The following is a 16,856-nucleotide window of genomic DNA, read 5'->3' on the forward strand; positions in this document are numbered from 1 at the left end:
AACAATTAGAAGATCAGGGGCTTCATTATAAAGCTTGCACATACACAAAATGAGGCTCGAAATGTACCTTCCCATGCAAATGTCAGGATTTATGAAAGGAAACGTGATGTGAAAGCTTGTGTATATTTATGGCAACTCATCAACAAATCATGCATTTGCTACATTTCAGAGAAACTGGGAAATGACGACACCCTTGATCAAGTGGGGAAATTCAGCCAAACCAGCTAAATGATGACTCACATGCACAATAATTCATATCACTCAGCCATTATTATAATGTGCATTGACGTCAAACCTGAGAAATGATTATGATGATGTACAGACTACATTTTAGTACCCTTTTATTTAACGTGCGAAAGCTACATATTTGCACTGAAGAACTTTTTTGGTTATTCGTCAGTTTATATCAGCTTCCTGCTGTCACTTCCTATGCCGGGAATATACGTAACGCTACATGACGAGTGAGCTTGAGGACAGTGCTGCTGTGCAAGCAGTATACTGACTATACTTGCATGCGTACTTTAAGTAAATCTGGAGAATTCCACCAGGTGGCAATGAGAGAAATGGTGGGAAAACAATGTCCAATTTCGCTGTGTTGTGAGTTGAGGGAAGACATTAAAAATATAGATTCTTTGCATTCTGATGCTGTTGAGAAGGTGCCAAAAAAAAGATGGCAACAGTATCACAGAAGATGATATGTGAGACATTTAATTGCATCACATCATTACAATGGGGAATATGCGATGCTTGTATTGCCTACGCAAGAAATGGATGAAGAAAAGCACCATGAAGAAATTTGCATGCCAGCATTTAAGTTTGATGATTTGCTTTAGCGCATCAAATCATTCATCGGTCAGCGAAGCTGGCGCAAAAATCACATATTGACAGTAAACAATGATGCTAACGTTATGTACCAAAACTTGAATGCACGTGCCACCGACATCTTTGCTGGTACTGCAACTTGTGCATGTGTCGCGTTAATTTCTGATGACATGCTCAGTGGAAGCGTCAAAAGAATGCTGGGAACAATGGCAGCCATGATGAATGCATGTAAGCATTCCGAATATGAAGTATAAACCGGCCCCAAGGGAACTGGCCAAGAGGTAAGGAATACCTCAGAGAAGCATCACTCCATAATGCCTTCTGTGCTGGAAGCAATTAACCAACCAGCAAGGTACTACATCTAGTTTTCATATTTTTCGGCGTGCACATATTTTCATGCCCAAACCCATGCAAAGTTTTATAAATGAGTACCCAGGAAAGGTGACAAAAATCTCACAAGTAATATATATCTACACTTCACAACAACAATGCAATGCTGCACTGTGCTGTTCATTCAAGAAAAGATAATGCCTCAGAGTTAGACAAACATCATGTTGTGCTTCTGCTGTGTTTTACCTGTGAGTATAGGTGATGTTTTTAAAATAAATGTAAAAAACATAAATGCAAAGAGGTCAAAATCACTTTGTGCATTTTGCATTACAGAATGATTTAATTGAAAAAAAACATCAGTTCATCAGCTCCACTATTTAAAATCATCTCTTTTATCCATCGCCATTTGGACCAGCTCAAGCACACATCCACTCTCACCTTTCAAGTCATCAATTAACTAAGCCTGCATAACCCGGAGAAAACCCATATGGGCAGCAGGAAGACATGTGAGCTCTAAATACAAAAAAGCACAGGTAACGCTATGGAGCACAGGATCCTCAATTGTGAGGTATAAGCTTTAAGAAGTACTCCACCATGCTGTCCCTAAAGCCAACAACAGTTCTAATGTATCGGTAATCTTAATGAAAGGCTCCAGTGCCTTTAGTCCTCGCAGGAAATTTGCACCATCCTGTAGTTTATATACATAACTTGTATTTTTTCAGCATTAAACGGATTGCAAATAATATTGTTTAGCAAGTTCCATATAAAATAAGAAACCACATGTCTAGAGTTCCGAAGTACAGCTGCCATTATCTGAATTTCAAGGAGGAAATTATTAAGGTAGACCTTATTCATGAAAATGCTTATTTAGAATGCACACAAGCGCATTTGCCAAGATGTGGTTGAGTCCTGTCCTCTTTGTTATTGCCATGGTCTCTAATTTAGACATGGGTGGTGCGCTTTATGACAGAAGATTGACTCTTATATATTTTTCACTTATTTAATTGTTGTAAGTCATCACTTTGAAAATAAAGCTGTAATGATGCTGTGGTTGTGTTAAGCGCTATTACACTGACAAATATGAAGTACATTGTTTTTATTTTACATCTATATGTAGGATTGAACGCCAGAATCAACAGGATTCAAAATGAAAATGTGGGCAAGTAAGGGATTAACAGAGAAGTAACTGGAACAAACAAAATGAGCTAAAAGGACAGGCAGGAATTAAAGATGGAGAACAGAGAGACTGAGTTCTATAGAGACGCTAGAATTAAAACATCTAAAGAGGCAGGTCACAATACGAACACAAGGAGTGTAGAAATGAGTCGAGTTGACACATGAGACAAAGAAACCACAAAAAAGAAAAGACCAGAAAACTTTAGAATCAGGAACAAACTAAAACATTTACATAACCAGCCTACATATTGATCAGCTTCATGAGAGCACACCACACATATCATCACCAAGCAATGGACGCCACTGATGGCAAAAGGGGCCTTTTCCCTGTATAGTATTAATTTGATTTTTGAGTAATACATTTAAAATTTAAAACTCCAATTTTTAATTATTTATTTTTTAAGCTCATAGTTAACTCAAATAAACATCAGTTTTTAAAGTTTAAACACATAGATTTATTCCAAAAATAAAGGTCTAATTCCAGAAATGGCATATTTAAATAATAACAAGTATCTATAACAATCATAGTTCTGTTACAAAATAAATTATCACAGCACATAAGAGTAGGAGCTAAGAACAATTAAAATCTTTAAAATAAATATGAAATTTAAAAAAAAGAATCTTTACTAGATTATTAGGGCGGCACGGTGGCGCAGTGGTAGCGCTACTGCCTCGCAGTTAGGAGACCCGGGTTCGCTTCCCGGGTCCACCCTGCGTGGAGTTTGCATGTTCTCCCCGTGTCTGCGTGGGTTTCCTCCGGGCGCTCCGGTTTCCTCCCACAGTCCAAAGACATGCAGGTGGATTGGTGATTCTAAATTGGCCCTAGTGTGTTCTTGGTGTGTGGGTGTGTTTGTGTGTGTCCTGTGGTGGGTTGGCACCCTGCCCGGGATTGGTTCCCTGCCTTGTGCCCTGTGTTGGCTGGGATTGGCTCCAGCAGACCCCCGTGACCTTGTGTTCGGATTCAGCGGGTTGGAAAATGGATGGATGGATGACTAGATTATTAAATCATACCTAAAGACGTTTATTCCCATTATTCCAAAAATAAATTTATTGTATAATTTGTGTAATCTCTCAATTATATAAAAAAATCCTGGGATGAGACAAGACTTTTTCAGAGAGATAATTTCAAGTCCCACGAGACGAGACTTTGTGCCAAGAGATTTAACCACACCCAGGGCGGGAAATAAAAGACATAGAGTAGAAGACAAAGTAGAATGTCGTAAAGAGGTTTAAAAACGTTGGCGCGATACACAGGCAGAGCAGGTTAGAGATAATGAAAGTACTAAAATTTGAAAGTCTCAAAAAACTGATGGTAAAGATCACATTAGCGCAATCAAATGGAAATTATTGCTCTGAAAAAGATCGAATATATGGACATAAGTGATATGACAGAAGTATTCAGATATTGTTCGGCTTTAAAGTTTAAATTGGAGACTTGTAGATTGTCTAATTCGTGTTGCCATTAGGGAAAAGTAGTGTTTCTACCCAATGAAGAGGCGTATTCGTAAGAAATAAAAGATTTGTTATTTGGTGAAAGTGAAATCCACAAACACTACAGGCAAAATATCCGAATCTACAATAATCTGATCGCGTTCGCATCAATCAATGCTCAAAACGTAGATTTAAATGATTCAGGACCATACATTATGAGAATCTGCGGTCCCGCAACAATTAAAGCTACTACACATTTAATTTCAAAGAAACCACAATTTGGTCAGGTTTATATTTATGATCACAGAGAAGCGATGCAACATAGAATTGAAAGAGTTAAATGATAGGACGTATTAGAAATTCTACAGCCAATAATGGATACAAATCCATACGTCCAAAAGTATTGCTTACACAAAATTTATCTGAAAAACACGGACAAAGAAGTTTTCTTGTATTTCTATATGAATCCGAACAATCACGCTCGCATATATAATAAACCAACATGTGACAAATTGTAAGTGATAATAGTTTCGAAAGACGGAGATATGAAAGACAGAGTTGGTATTCGTGTTTATCCAAAAGCACAACAAGATTTGTCGCAAGCGGCAGATCTGGGAAATCACTAGCTCGTAGGGCCCGCACGGGGGTTGACGAGTGAAGCGAGTAGGTGGCAGAGCCCCCTACTTTTCCAAATAATAATGTGCATTATGTAATTTTCCAAAAAAATTTGTTATTTCGCAATACTTTTTCAAATAGTTCACAGTAATCCTGACATGACGCTTCCTCTTGCCCTCGGCCCACAGTAATTTCTGAGTTATTGCCTGCTGCCATCAGCATCATTGTGCATGCGTGTGCTCCTGTTGTCTAGTGACAGATAGTAAGGGAGAGATAAGGCACATGCATAGCATGAAATCAAGTGACAGTACCTGTACAGATGCTATAGGCATATAGTGAACATTTAATCCTACATGTCCCAAGGAGTACATTTAATCTGGCCAGATTGGGGTCCCACGGGGCAGTGAATAGGCCAGCGGAACTGAGTGTAGGCAAGAAACAACCATGCTCGATGGTTCACCCACGAAGAAGAGTTTGCTTTAACAGAAACCTGCAAGTAAAATATCACTTTAGTTTAAATCCAGCAATTTGTTATAGATACTATTTTGAAACAAGTTGATCGGGTTGAGTTGTAGCTCATGCTCACACTTTGAATCTTTTGGGCCTAAGCCTGAACAAGGAAAAAGGTGATGGATATTATTTACTGTACATTAAGGACTAATCATTTATAGGCACCTGAGAAGTATTACTGACACATTTCCAGTATATAATGTTAAAAAGGGTAGTCATTTGCAGTCAAAAGCTCACTCACTGGTACCAATCAACTCACAAATGCATTGGGGAGAAAGTGCAGACTCCATGTAGACCCTGGCACTGTGTGGAAAGAATACTAGTTCTGCTCTACCACTCTACCTATGTTAAATCATCTGTTCTAAACCTACCAAACTTTAACCTGATTAAAACCAAAAGTAACTTTTGTTCAGTTCCTGTAACTTGAGTCTGCAGATAATGAAATTTTATTAAAGTTGAAAAATATCAGCTAAGTATGTTTGGGCTTGGCCTGTACTTGCATGGGAGACTTTAACTGTTTCCATCCATCCATTATCCAACCCACTGTATCCTATCTACAGGGTCACGGGGGTCTGCTGGAGCCAATCCCAGCCAACACAGGGCGCAAGGCAGGAAACAAACCCCGGGCAGGGCGCCAGCCCACCGCAGGACGTGCACACACACCCACACACCAAGCACACACTAGGGACAATTTAGAATCGCCAGTCCACCTAACCTGCACATCTTTGGACTGTGGGAGGAAACCGGAGTACCCGGAGGAAACCCACGCAGACACAGGGAGAACATGCAAACTCCACGCAGGGAGGACCTGGGAAGCGAACCCGGGTCCCCTAACTGCAAGGCAGCAGCGCTACCCACTGCGCCACCGTGCCGCCCGACCTTAACCGTTTCTTTTTCCTTAATTAGCAGCCAAACAATAATGAGATATAAAATGAACCAAAACATGACCAGCAAACTGTGTCCATCATACAATATCTGAAAATAAAGAAAGATAAAGGTCTCAGGCATGCTGATCTGCTCAGGTCCCCAGAACATTTTAACAGTGCTTTCAGAAAAGAGAAAATCAAAACTTTCAGAAATGTCTGCTATTGCACAACGAGAGCAGCAACAAGCCATGGAATTAAAGAACGGGTTTAATTAACAACAAGAATCAGAGCCTAATTAAGCAACTGGTTGGAGTGAAATTGGTTGGAGTTTCAGGCCCTGACTTAGTTGGTCTTCTGTTGGCTCACTCACTTAACATTTCATTTCTGTTTGGGTGCCAATAAAGGAAACAAATGAAGCAATTCAGAGGAACGAGGAAGAAATTCAGGGGAACAAATCTTAAAAAACAAGTCAATTAAAATTAAATAAAAAAAAAGTTAATTAGCAGCAAAAAGAGTGCACTAATTAAGAAAAGGATTAGAATGAAAACCTACAGCCAGTGGGGCCCTCCAGGACCGGAGTTGGGGATCCCGGACTTAGAGCATCTACTGTATATTAGGATAAAAAATGAATTAGAGACCCCAAATGGAAGTTGGAAAGAAGAATCTTCTTCTTATTATTATTATTATTGTAAAATATCTTTTGCTGTACTCTTTGTTTCTTGTGCTGTTCCCACCAGAGGTATTTTCTGTAGCTCTGAAATATTTACTGTGCATGGTAACATCTCAGTATATTTGTCTATTTCTTAAGTCCAAGTGCTCAAATAACTAGCGGCATTGATACAACTCTAGTGTTCCACATCCTGGCTATCTCTTATTCCAGGTGTTTGTACTTAGAGAGTTTCACTGTTTATTTCACTGATGCATTCCTTTCTGACTGTACAGTATGGTCACATCTATCAGGACGTGTAATTCTGTTGCTTCTCTTTGATGACAGTATCAAGTCTATTCTCAGAAATATCTTTGCTGTGGTCATTGGCACGTTCCATAATATAGTAAATTTATTCGTTTTCAGTAATTTTATTAGGCTGATGGTCACACCATTTCTCCAATTTATTATAATTTTCTTTTCTTATGGGTTTTTTTATTAGATCTGGTTAAGCAATGATATGAAAATGTATTATAGGCAAGTGGGAAAATGGTGCATAAATCCAGTAGTACAAGCCTAGGGTAGACCTCTGATCATAAAGAATTTTACTAGTAATCCAAAAACTTTACAATCTAGCCATCTGACTCTAATATATATTATTTTTCACAAATGCTAACACATACAGTATTATTGGAGTGACAGAATTCTAAAATGTTAGGTGGGTTAATGTCTTGTTTATTTGGATATTTGGCTTTACTTGGGCTAACATACTGTATTGCTGATACTATTATTTACTTTTTTCAACGAGCTAAGGTAAAAGTTATTAAATGCTTTGAGTAAATTTTGAGACCCACAGTAATGAATGCATCCCCTGTTACTTTGTGGACACCAGCCTTGGAATCATTTAGGCAGATTACATTTTGAAATTCTATTTCTCTAAACTGTATATGAGACACAACTAAGGTAGATTGTTTGTATGGCTTTCTTTTCTTCCCAATGCATCTGACTGTTTTCTTTCTGCATTAATGCAATCCTATCAAGGTACTGTAAATGCTTGTTATGTTACACAATCAAACAAATTTCTCTCTGGAATAATACAGCTTACCTAAAATCGAACATGAAATGCTGTTTGTTCACCAATTAAAAAATAGAGATATGATTAATTTACTTTCAAGAGAAACTGATCATGATTTCAGCAAACATCAAGTTTTACAAAACATAACATTATTATAAATGAAAGCAGGTCTTGAGTATGTATAAACTGTGACTGTAAAATGCCAGCCTTCTAAAAATTCCAAAGACATATAGACAAACCTATTGTGATATTACACCCTTTAGTAACATGGCTCCTTGACTATGGAATAATCTGCCTGGCAGTGTAAAGGCTAACAACTCAACAGTGTATTGTAGTGGGTTCTTATTAGAGCTGTTCATTTGGGTTTTCATATTTGCCATTATTTTTTATTAAAACGTTGGCAGTCATTACAAGATGTTAGTAACCCTTTCCAATTCTTCTTTTGTTCTGAGTATACTGATGTGTCACAACTACTTCTCCTGGTCACAGAATAACAGGTCAATGTCAATAACTTTAGGCAACGATAGTTACTGAAACAACATCACACCATCATAGTATATTATTAAAAATAATAATGACATCAGTTGTATGTAATACGATTTGGTGAAGCTCTTACAAATAAAACATCAATGGAAATATAAAGAAAACAACCTACTGTTATAATGGAAATGCACAAATATTTTATTCCCAATGTACTTTAATGCCACAAGTAGATAATGAGTAAATGACTATTATTTTTTACTTTTTACTCACAGATTTTTCTATAATTCATTGTCGCTGAAGCTGTCTCAATATTTCCTATTTGAAGCATTTATGCCATTATGGACACTATAAGTTGTAAGTCATGTGACAAGAAGGAATAAACACAGGACTGAGAGGGCACCAGACCATACCACAAGACATCTAAAATCAGAAGAAGATGGTATCTTATTGTTGCTTGAGTTATGATTAGTAATCTTACAGGAACCTTATTAGAACCTTACCAGGCGCACTTTTGAGCCAAAGCTTGAAGTCTGATAAAGACAGGAAAAGGGTTGAAACTGGCACGTGGCAACAAAAGCAGCAGGGAATGCTTAAAAGTTGTCTTAAACATAACGAGAGAAAGCAGGCTTGAAAACATTAAGATGAAAAATACACACATGAAATATGCAGATAAATGATACAGAAGAGCCTTAAAACAGCTAAGTTACACAACTTTGAGCAGACTCGTTCATCACAAGGTATGTCATATGTCCTGGAGCCCCCACATGGAATTTCAACATAAATGATGGAATGTCCGAAGGACAGAAGAAACAACACAAGAAGAGTGACGACATAGGAATTGGTGTCAAGGCACTTCAGAAAGAAAGAGAGAGGCCTTTTTGTTTGGACATTGGAGAATGCAAACTTATGCATCATGGACAACATCCACCCTTGACAATGCTGAACTTTAAGTAAGCTTCAGTAAGATTATATTGAGATTTTACTTATAGATTTTATTTTCTAGTATACTTTTCTTTTATGTATTATTATACAGGGTGGCCCACAGAAAAGTGGCCTGCCTCCATCTAGACAACTGCATTACGTAGTGAAGAGAAAAATGATCAGATTTGGTACTCACATTTACAGAAGATGCTGAAAGTGATCTCCTTGTGCGTCAATACATCTCTGTGCCTGTTTTAGCATGTTCATGTACACTCTTTGCACTCTCTGTGGAGTCAGGCCACTTTTTCGTGGGCCACCCTGTACTTTAATAAATACCATGTTGCTATTACACTTGTATCTTTGTCTTTATATCTTGAGTGACTGAAGTAAATATTAGGACACCTGGGGACTGAATTACAAAGCTTACGTACAAACAAAAAGAGGCTTGAAATATGGGTACACAACTTTTAACACAATTATCTGGATTTGCAAAAGAAAACTTGGCGGGGAGAACATACATATATTTAGAGCAACTCTGATTCATGCGTACGCAACATCTTGAACAAACAGAAATGACAACACTCTTGATCAAGTAAAGTAATGAGGCCAAACCAGCTAAATGATGAATTGCAGGAATAATAATTCATATCACCAAGCTGTTATTATAATGTGCACTGACCAGATAAACACATCACACCTCAGAAGTGATGAATATGATGTATAGTTTGTATTTCAGTTCTTTTTTAGGAGGGCCAATGCTGCGTATTTGTACTAAGGAACTTTTTTGGTTATTTGTCAGTTGTCATTTCTCAGGGAACTGGCTGATTGTTTTGATTGAGGTGACCTAATATCACCAAGCTGATATTATAATGTGCATTGACCAAACAAACACATCACACCTCAGAAGTGATGAATATGATGTATAGATTGAGTTTTAATTCTTTTTTAGGAGGGCCAATGCTGCGTATTTGTACTAAGGAACTTTTTTGGGTTATTTGTCAGTTTCCACTTCTCAGGGAACTGGCTGACTGTTTTGATTGAGGTGACCTAACTGCAAATGACTCAACAAAAAGAAACAAACCAAGCTGCTTATAGAGTGAAAGAATTAAATTAGAGAGGATGGTTGCAATGAATGCTTACATGGGCCTGCCAAGGTGTAGTACAGTATGAAACGTTTGTCTTGATGATGAAAACATTTTATAGAAAAACTCAGTGATGCAGGCTGGCTGCAGAACAACAGGGTTATGTTCACACAGAAATACACAAAATATTACTATGGCTTCAAGCCTGAACATTTAAAAAATTACAATATTTGCTAGACTGGTTCAAGCACAACTCTTTCTTGAATTGGTAGCTCATCCTTCCATACCAACACAATCAGAGATAAACTAATTGGTACATTTTCTATTGGCTCAACCCAGTAGAGCTGTTACTGGCTGAAATGCTTGTTATGAAGTATCCTTTAAAAAAGAAAAAAATTCAAACCAAACATGTGAAGCAATTGCAAAGTAGTCCTGGGCAAGTCTGTGTAGAGCAATTAAATGTGAGCATGAACATCCTTACTTGAAATGATGAGTGAGATAACCTTCATTAAAATATTATAACCTTCATGAAAATCAAAGGTATTTCAAAGAAAACACTGAACTCTAATCCTAAACCCCAAAAACTCCTCCATTACTTGTGTGCATAGAGAGATAAAGTCCAATGATACCAATTTCATGCAATAATTTCCATGTCATAAAGGTCATACAGTATACATGAGCGCATATCTGGATAAGACAGAAAAATTGTATCCTGTGATTACTTGAAAGGTCTTCCCATTTTACATTTTGCTCTTGGAGGGTATTAACAAGCAACAGTGCAAGTTAATTAGGGTGAAAGAAGAACACAGAAAAATGGACAGTATGAAAGAAACTCTACCTGTGAGAAATCTATCTTAATTATCTGTGGGTAGTGAGGGGATCATACACATTAGTGAGTAAAGTGTGCAGATTTATCTGATGAGATCAGCATTTTGTGAATATTTACCTACAACATGAAAGAATGAACAAACACCCCACATTAGACAAAACATGCCTGGGGTGATGAGGAAACTGTGATCATTAAAGTACAAGTTTTTGGTTTGAAAGAGTCAAAAGAAGTGCTTTATTCTTCACTAGGCAGAATAATTACAGCTGAACAAGTGACCTATTACAGAAACAAAAAGCTTACAGGATTGCGAAGGTAAAGGTAGTGAAAAGAAACAAAAGCATAATTAAAAAGGACCAGATAAGCAAATTGAGGTGGCATAAAAGTATTGCCAAGGAGATGGGAAATGAGATCAGAATCAAAGAATGAGACAGAATCAAAGTTCACATCCAGCAGCTCGAGGGGAGAAAAGTTCTGGGCAAACAAAGGCCTCATTGCCCCTTTGCAAAAGACAAAATTATAGATAGATAGATAGATAGATAGATAGATAGATAGATAGATAGATAGATAGATAGATAGATAGATAGATAGATAGATAGATAGATAGATAGATAGATAGATAGATAGATAGATAGATAGATAGATAGATAGATAGATAGATAGATAGAACTTTATTTGTTTCCAGGAGAAATTTGGCTTTTTACAGAAGCTGTTTAAATAAATAAATATATACTATATATACACACACAATATGATCTGAACACATGACTAAAAAGAAAGAAACCTCTGACTTGGCTGTCACCATCACAGTTGGGTAGTATAAATCTGTATTGAAGTAGATATTAAGGATCCCCAGTAGCGTCTTGACACACTTCTGCTGAATAATTCATTGGCTGAAAGTCCTCAGTGTTGGTGTGTCAGAGAGAGGATGTGCAGCATTGTTCATAATGACAGTCAGTTTTGTTTTAACTCTCTCCTTTGCTACTACCTGCAGGGGCTCCAGAATGTGTCCTATAACTGAGTTTGCCCTTTTAATTAGCTTGTTAATTTGGTTGGCTTCTCCTGAAGTGATATTACCAGCTCAGCACACCACACAGAGCTGTGCTTATTTAGTATCAGTGCAGATATAACATATGGGTTTTTGTGAATAGTGGTTTAATAAGAGTGTTTGATCACAGGTTTTTTATGAGACCACTGGTTACTAGAACACAGGTGACAGGCTGTCACTTAGTGGCCTACTCCAGTGTAAACCAAAGCTATACATCACTTAGATATGAGTGAAAATGTGACAGCAAATGGTCTAAACTCCAGGTATCGGTGCCAGAAGTAAATTGTGTTAACAGTGTATAATATGGTTTTATCCACTAGCCTGATATTTGCCCCTAATATCAGGATAAAACGAATGACTCACTATTTCAGCATCATTGATCTGGCTGAAATGCTAGCAAGAACCATTAAGAACAGATGGTGTAAAAAACAACTGCCTTCTCCCCCTGGAGGAGGTATTTTAGTATAAAGTGTCCCCATTGGGAGCTCGTAGAGCTACTATGACCCTTAGGTTGCTGATAGGTCTGGTGTTAAAACTACAGAGAATGCACGCAATAATGATTTAGGTGGCATGGTAATTCATAGCACCACATGGGAAGCACATATGTTGCAGACTAAGAGAGAGTAAGTTGAGGTTAAATGTCTGCTACTCACAATTGGAGAGGGTTGAATGAAACCTCAAGCCACCATGGTGGTAGCAATAAAGTACTAGTTACAGCAGCTCTTATTCATAATATGTCATCTAATCTGTGTTATAAGCTTTTTCAGGTAAGGAAGACAGCAGTTTCGAGGTAAGGTTGTCATTTTTCCAAATATTGGTGCTGGAGAGTGGCGACATGCTAAATGTTGATTAGCACATGCAAATAATATTTTCACTGTAATCTGTATATGTGACAATAAAGATGCTATAAACCGATAATAAGGAATTTCCCATACAGTGCGATCAATAGATGGCTGCATTTCCCTCTCTAGAAGGAATAAATGGGCATTCACAAGGCAAAACCATTTCCAGCAGCATGGCTGTCAGTAAATGTAGATGTGCACAGTCATAAGCATACCAGTTTAGACTTTTCAATTAATTCAATATAAACATCTTTGAATTGTGGGAAGAACGAGGAGGATGCAGAAAAAATCCACATGTCATGGGGATTTAGTTCAAACTCTACACAGACCACCTGTCAGCCAGGAGTGAAACCCAGGAGCTGTAAGGTAGAAGCGCACTGCCTCACCATACTGCCTGTAATCAATGCTCACTACTTAATATTTATCAGTTTTATACATTTAAACATTATATGATACACATGATATGCTCTGGATGAACGTGGATGTTGGGAATGGGTGTCTTTGTAAATTGTTTTGTTTTAAAACCACCATGTACTAACATATCTAAGATGGCTTTCAGTAATTAATGAATATACAGTAATTAAAGTTAGAAGTTATGAGAGAAAATTCTCACATAAATACTTCCTCCATCCCTTCATTTACTAAATTTGCTTCTGAGTCATGGAGAGCTAGAGACTATCCTGTCAATACTGAGTACAATGCAGACACCAACCCTGCACTGGTCCCAGTAAATCACAGGCCAATATGCCAAACGTGCATGTTTGTGGTAAATGGGAGGATTTTTTTCAGTTTTTAATTTGCAGTCATAAAAAAACATAAAAACTGGACTCGGCAAAGGAAAAAGTCAAAGATCGTTCAACATTTAAACTGTTGTCATCATTCACATCTCTGTATTTGTGTTATCAATGCTGACTGTCCTAGACAAATCAAACGAAGACTGTACAAGTCTATAATTACTTAGACAGACACACGCTCATACAACTGTAAAAGATCTGCTAACAGATTATGTTAATTTTGGCTCATTCATAGTCAAACCTCCTCTGCACATGTCAGGAGGACGGCATTTGTCCCCTCTAGTGATAAACAAATTATACATGAAATCAATTCCTTTTCACAATAATTTTCCCTATTGGGCATTATCTTTTCTCCCCTGCTCCCTCCAGTTAAGCCTCCATCCTGTAACTTGCTAATGAGCTGGGGGACTCCTGTTTCAGAGGGCACCACCTGCCTCGAAGTCATGACACATCCCATTTCGAATGCTGCTAGCATTTTTCAACAGCTCCTGCTAACTAGCCTTCTTGACCTACAGAAAGAGAAACTCATCAAATCGAATCCTCTAACCTGTCAATCACAGCAGCAAAAGATCTTCACAGTCACTCCCAAGGCAAAAAGAAAGAAAAAAAATAAGACAGAGAGAGAAAGAGAACCAAGAAGGGTAGGGGGGGCTTTTGGGGGTGGGAGTGGGGGGGGGGGGGGGGGCGGGGGTTGCAAGTGAAAAAAAAAAGCACTCCTTCAGCCCGTTAATGAGAATTTCTTCAAGGTTCCAAAAGCTGCTGAAAACACCAAAACTAGCTGGAAAATCAAGGCAGAAATAAAAGAATCTCTGTACTTAGGTTTTTGTCCATTAAACTGTAATTGTGGGAGCAACACACAGGAAATGTGCTGGTTAAACAAAACTGAACATAATAAAATAAACAGCACTGAAATAGGCCACAGAGCACTTTTTCTTTTTTGTCAGTGACTTTAACTTTCAAAGAAAGAAATAGAGCATTTCAGTTTACTCACGGCATTTCCAATCTGTACCATCTGCGCTGGTAGTACAGATTTCAAGCTATTTTTTTCCATCTTAAAGCCTAAAATAATTAATTAATTTGCTTACACAAAGTGAATGTAAAAAATTTTTGTTTTCATCAACTGGCCTTACTTTGATCAACTGGTCTTACTCTAATCACTCTAACTGCTGGTAAAACATACAAACCTGCTGAATAAAACATTAACAGTTTACTGATCATAATTATGAAATTCTGCTCTAAATTGATGTTTATGATAGATGCACAATGAAACAATAGTTCTAACAGCAGGTTTTTAACATTGAGAATATTTACCATATCACTTTAGTCTGCCTTTTGGTTTGACATTTAGTGATTTCATATTTGTTTTTTAGTAGTACTAGGGTGTTGTACCGTGTTAGCCATTATGAATGTAGAGAAAAGCCAAGCAAAATGACACCTTTTATTGGCTAACTAAAAGCCAGCCTCTCAGCTGAAAACATACAACTTGTTTATATTCATCCACATTTGGTTTGCAAGTCTTTTGTGAGTTGGCATGAAGAAAGGCTAGAAACTTATATGTACCCAGGCAAATAAACACACTTCTGCCTGCTTACATAAATAGTGTTCTTTACTGAACAAAAAATGCAGTTTACAGATTAAGAGATGAGATTAAGAGCAGTAGCCTATGAATGGACCAATTTGGGCTTGATTAAGGTGAAGATAAGTGTTTGAATTATGTATACAACACAGTGACCATTTGCATCTTCTGAGAACAACTTTTTGTGTGTGATCAAAAAGATTATAACATCAGAAAAATAATACAGGTTAAATCCTGTTATAGCAAACACCGAAGTAACAAAACATTTTCAGAATAACGAATACTTTTTGTGGGCACAAAGGAACATTTTCAGAATATCATATTAAATGAATCTCATTTTAACGAAATGTAAATCTCAATATAACGAACGATTTTTGACCAAAAAAAAATGGCCACCGAAGATAATAATGCAATGTAAAAAATACTGATTACCGATCCTACACTTTCCACGCTGAGTCTTGGGAACCCTGCAACAGGTTGTCTCAAAGAGACAGACAGCCTGTAACTAAATTTCCAGTCTCAGGCAGGTTTTGCAAGCATGTAAGTGTGACATCATACACATAGCCGGATTCTGAGTCAGTGCTCCACCGAGTGTCCACGTGGGTAATTGTGTTGTGTCATATTGTTTGAGTTTCATAGCGCTTCTCAAAGTTAACTTTGAGATGAACAAAAAAAAAGCAAGAATCGGCATCAGTTTACGTTAAAAGAAAAATTAACAATCCTGGAAAAAGTTGATTATGTAATGAAGAAAAATGACATGGCAAAAAAACGACTCGTTTTTGCTCTGTGTTTTCATACCTGTATTTCTATTTAAAAAAAACTTATATCTAATATCTCGTTTTCATGCTGTGTTCATACCTGTATTTCTATTTAAAAAAATTTACATCTTGTTTTCATTCTGTATTTTCATACTTGTATTTTTATTAAGAAAAAAGTTACATCTAACATCTCATTTTTTTTTTGCAGTTTAAGAAGCACTGGTTTTTATACAGGTATTGTCAAGCTTGGATCACAGAGTTGCATGAGAGACAGTAAGATGAGTCCAGATTTTCAAGGAAAATACAGGTGCTTTATTACTGTATAGAGAAGGCAGTTACAGTCACAAGACTTCATTTGGAATAGGAGCTGTTAGGAGCTGCAGTGTGGGAGATCGTCTTGCTTTAGCTCCCATCTTCAGATTAGAAGAACACCATTGGCTCGGAATCACTGCTGTGGCAGACGCAGTCTGGAAAAACAGATCAGGAGAGTATGAGGAAGAGCAGATCAAAGCCTGTCGTTAAATGTTAAACATTGTGTGATCAGCTTAGCACGTGCTAACCCTAATCCTGCAGAGGACAACCAATTGCTTTGCCTTTGGTTTAGTGTTTACCAGATGCAGCAGAGCAGCTACAGAGCAGTCCTTGCATCGCATGCCATTAGAATATGGCGACCCTGGTCACAATACTATACATATTTTCCCCATATTCGTTATAATGAAATTTCCGTTATAACAAAATATTTTTATGGTTCTGTGAGTTTTGTTATAATGGGATTCTACATGTACCGTGGAGTTTTCAAAAACTGATACAGTATACTGTAAATAGAATGATTTGACTTAATAAGAAAAGAACTCCAAAAATACTACCAAAATAATTATGAACTACTGGTTGTTAACATAAAGTAGGAATCTGAACAAGCAGCTCTAGTCCTTCAAAAAAATCTACTGAGAAAGGTGGAAAAGAGGCAATCTCTTTATCAGGGTTATTCGACTCTGATGTGGTTGGTGATGTGCCTGTTTGGAACTAAGGGTTTTGATTGCTATGTTAATAGGTAA

At 37.4% G+C, this 16,856-nt stretch overlaps 1 protein-coding gene across 3 annotated transcripts in view; it reads right to left on the minus strand.

The window, feature by feature from the left end:
* cdk14 (cyclin-dependent kinase 14) overlaps positions 1–16,856 on the minus strand; it is an 868,117-nt gene that overhangs the window by 132,174 nt on the left and 719,087 nt on the right. Inside the window, exon 15 of one of the 3 annotated variants that reach the window (XM_028817113.2) lies at positions 16,023–16,268. The exons of the other annotated variants lie outside the window; for them this stretch is intronic. The gene's annotated coding sequence lies outside the window, so the exon portion shown is untranslated. Of the gene's footprint in view, positions 1–16,022; positions 16,269–16,856 lie in introns of those variants that run through there. 3 annotated transcript variants of the gene reach the window in all.

This window comes from Erpetoichthys calabaricus, chromosome 13 (assembly GCF_900747795.2).
Source record: "Erpetoichthys calabaricus chromosome 13, fErpCal1.3, whole genome shotgun sequence".
Lineage (NCBI taxonomy): Eukaryota > Metazoa > Chordata > Cladistia > Polypteriformes > Polypteridae > Erpetoichthys > Erpetoichthys calabaricus.